General features: G+C 38.8%; 1 long non-coding RNA gene across 1 annotated transcript; it reads left to right on the top strand.

Annotated features, from left to right (window-relative positions):
- The first annotated feature begins 1,892 nt into the window (after window positions 1–1,892).
- LOC134031227 (uncharacterized) lies at window positions 1,893–3,788 on the top strand. The gene is made up of 7 exons (XR_009931853.1): window positions 1,893–2,039; window positions 2,442–2,563; window positions 2,836–2,925; window positions 3,106–3,176; window positions 3,286–3,374; window positions 3,460–3,562; window positions 3,673–3,788. It is a non-coding gene; the product is annotated as an uncharacterized LOC134031227 (long non-coding RNA).
- Window positions 3,789–4,035: the final 247 nt, after the last annotated feature.

The raw sequence follows: 4,035 nt of genomic DNA, 5'->3' as shown, positions 1-4,035 counted from the left end.
AACACATTCCAGAATATAAAGAATGTTTTTTTTTTTTTTGTGGGTTTTTTTCTCGCGAGAAAATGTTTTGGTAGAAGGACATCTGATGAGAAAGCATTTTGGGGGTGGGACCTCTTACGAGAAAGTGTTTAGGAGGTGGGGCTTCTTGCGAGAAAGTGTTTAGGGGGTGCGGCTTCTTGCGAGAAAGTGTTTAGGGGGGCAGAAATAAATTATATTTTATTGATGTCTGGATTTCCTGCAGTCATACTCAAATGACTTGCTAACTTGCTCAAGAACCCTGAATCAAATAGTTGTTCTCAAATATTATATCTGGAATTGTCAAAATTCATCCTAAAATAGAGGAGGTGTCAGAAACAGATGACAGTATAGACCAGGGGGGTTCAATCCTGGTCATCAGGGTCCACTGCTCTGTATGTTTTAAATGCTTCAGCACACCTCATTCAAATTAATGCTCGTTATAAGGCTTCCACAGAGCTTGATAACCACCCAATCATTTCAATCATGTGTGTTGGAGACAGGGGCACTGCCAGGAATTTTGGGCCCCATGACAAAAAAATCTCATTGGGCCCCCTCTGCGCAGCTGTTGTCACCACAAATCTAGGACCTAACTGTCCCATCAAAAGCTCCTTTACTGTTGGTGATTTGTACATGCAAGTCTGCATGTGTACGTACATCATCATCATCTCTGCTGGCCAGTGCCCTCACAAAAGCCTTCTTGTCCCTGTCAGTCAAATCTGCTGGCCACAAACCTGGGTCAACATCCTTTTTATGACTTCTGTCTTCTTCCACCATGCATCTCTCATCCTCATCATCACTGTAACTTTCTTTCCCTTCTTCCTGTGCTTCCACACGTCTTCCTCCTTCTAGCTCTACCTGAGAGGGCCCTGGCTCTGTAGGATGTACACAATGCATGTGATATATACATATATACTGTGATATATACAGTATATATAAAAATATGCCATATACCAATACATGACACCAACACTATAGAACATTGACCCACATTATGTACAGTTCTGCATGCAGATGGGAGTTATACGAACTCAAACATGTTCTGAGGGCAGAAAGCAAAATGATTGGTTTACAGATTCAACCAATGAAGTTGAAGGTGAAAGCGGGCTCAGAAGACGTTTGTGTTGGGGATCGGAATTGTCAGGACGTTGTGGAGGAAATCTCTGGAATTGTGAAAGGTAAGTGAATATTTAGTTAAAATTATGCATTACAATTGATTTGACTCCTTAACAGTAATCTCCCGCTCTAGCTAGCTAGCTAACGTTACACCATGAGCAGTTTAGCTTAGCTTAGCTGCAACGTTACTGTAGATGTGGTAAAACGCGCTTTAAAAAAAATGTTAGCCCGCTTTCTATAAAGCTATTAAGCAACGATATAATTGCTACAGACATTTAAACTATTTATTAATCTCCGCTGCAAAGATAGCACTGTGCTATAGTTAACTATGCGCTGCTCTCAGGGCAGGACTATGCGCTGCTCTCAGGGCAGGACTATGCGCTGCTCTCAGGGCAGGACTATGCGCTGCTCTCAGGGCAGGACTGTGCGCTGCTCTCAGGGCAGGACTGTGCGCTGCTCTCAGGGCAGGAGTGCGCCATAGGTTCGTTTACTGTTTCTATATTTAGTCAACTGTGCGCTGCTCTCAGGGCAGGAGTGCGCCATAGGTTCGTTTCCTGTTTCTATATTTAGTCAACTGCGCTGCTCTCAGGGCAGGAGTGCGCCATAGGTTTGTTTCCTGCTTCTATATTTAGTCAACTGTGCGCTGCTCTCAGGGCAGGACTGTGCGCTGCTCTCAGGGCAGGACTATGCGCTGCTCTCAGGGCAGGACTGTGCGCTGCTCTCAGGGCAGGACTATGCGCTGCTCTCAGGGCAGGACTATGCGCTGCTCTCAGGGCAGGAGTGCGCCATATGTTTGTTTTGTGTTTGTATTTTTACTGTAATATGTGTTTCTCTCAGGGCAGGAGCAGACTAATGTGCATTATTTTGCCCTTTAAACAAGTAACCACTGAGTTCAAGCAAAATGAATGGTAAGCACATACAATAATTTTCTTCCTGTGTTTAAACCATGTTTTACATAGCACTGTGTATTTTTAATTTTTTCAACCCTTTCTTTTTAACTGTGTGTAAGATAAGTTTCACGTTATAACAAGATACGTTTCACGTTATAACAAGATACGTTTGCATCACGTTATAACGTGAAAATAACTTTTTATAACATGATAAACATCTTGTTATAACAAGAAACATATCACGTTATAACGTGATACTGATCCGTTTTTTTTTTTCTGGTGTGGCAGCAATACGCTGCCGTAGTATGTGTGTATGTTTTCACAGAGGCTTTTATGAAACAATTACAACTGATGTATTACATAATATATTTCACCTGCCAAAAGAGGAAAAAACAATGGTTTGTTCATATTCCCATATAGTTCTACGCCAATTGATTTCGGGACAGTTAAGCACCAAAACACAAATTGGGAAAATTGGGCCATATTCCCTATATATCTCCAGCTTTCAGTCCCTTCTGGAAAACCAGGAACTTCCCGATGAGGTAAAAAATAAATCTTTCTATTACATTTTATAAATTTCACGTACTGTATATTTATAAATATAGTTTTTGTATTATTATATTCCTGTTAACTTTTTTTCTTTAAATTTTTACATAAACCTGATCAGATCATGGATGTTTCACCTATTCAGCATGGTAATATAATGTTTTTGTTTTCTGACATTTTATGTCAGAAAACAAATACTGAATTAAACTAATGGCATTCATTTTAACTAGCTAAATTTTTAATACACAACATTTCATTTGTAATTTAGAAGACACCAGGTTTAATGGCAATCAATACCCACACCTTGAACAATATTCTTGATGGGAACGTCAGGGCAACAACTCATAGTTATGTCAAGGTAAGAATTACTTTTACAACATTCTTTTTTTGGTGTGAATTGGATGTAGTATTCTTAGCAAATATACAAAACAGTGTGGTAGTTCTATTGCAATCAAGTGCACATGGTCTACCAAAAATTACATGTTGTTTTCCTATCCAAGATGGCAGTGTTTCATGTAGCTTTTTCTTTAATTTGCAGAATAACATTCTTGAAAAAGCAGAAGTTGTAATTGGTCCATACCTGGAGGGAGGGAATCACTGGACTTTTTTGTAAGTAAGAATTTTTGTAATTGTTTTGCAAAATTTAAAGTAATACACACAAACATTATCTTGCAGAGTTTGATACAATTTGACCCAGCTATTTTCATTTTCTGTTTAGCACTGCAACATCGTGAGTAGAACAATAACCTACCTAAACTCTTTTGGTGAGCAGAAAGAGAATGGTCAGAAAATAGCTGAGAATTGGGGGTATGTATATAAAAGGTTTCTCTATTTGACTTTTTAACTATATTTCATCTAACCTGTCCTGTACATGTGGTATCCATCTAAACAGGACATTTGCCACTGCAAAGGGATGCCAGGGACCATGGGACATTTGCACAAGGGAGCATGCCATTCAGAGATATAGCATTTCTTGTGGCATCTTTACAGCTGTGGTAAAACATTACAATTTTATAAAATACAAGCTGAGTAAATGACAGAATTTTCATTTTTGGGCAAACTATCCCTTAAGGACAACATTAAAACTTTGTCACTTTTTTGGAAGTTTGCAGAGGCCTTTCTTCGTGGGGACCAGGGGTATAATAACTGCCCTTCAATTCATGAGGAAAGAGAAAGACTAGCACTTCTACTCTTCACTTCACTTGGTAGGTACAATACAGGTTTATACCTATAGTTTTCTGTTGGTTTGAGTTATAAAACTATAAATACAACAAGTGTTTCTTGCTTTCTTTAGAAAGGTAAAGCATTTGTGGTGTCTGCCATAAGTAAAGAATATATTGTGCTTAATAAAGTTATGCATTGTGCTTATTAAAGTAATTAAACACAGATTTGTGTCATTGAATACCATCATTACATATTGGAATAGACACATAGATTTTGAATCCTTCAAATGGTGACCCCGACGCTG

Source organism: Osmerus eperlanus, chromosome 12, assembly GCF_963692335.1.
Source record: "Osmerus eperlanus chromosome 12, fOsmEpe2.1, whole genome shotgun sequence".
Lineage (NCBI taxonomy): Eukaryota > Metazoa > Chordata > Actinopteri > Osmeriformes > Osmeridae > Osmerus > Osmerus eperlanus.
The sequence above is the reverse complement of the archived record's forward strand: the minus strand, read 5'-3'. Positions and strand labels throughout refer to the sequence as shown.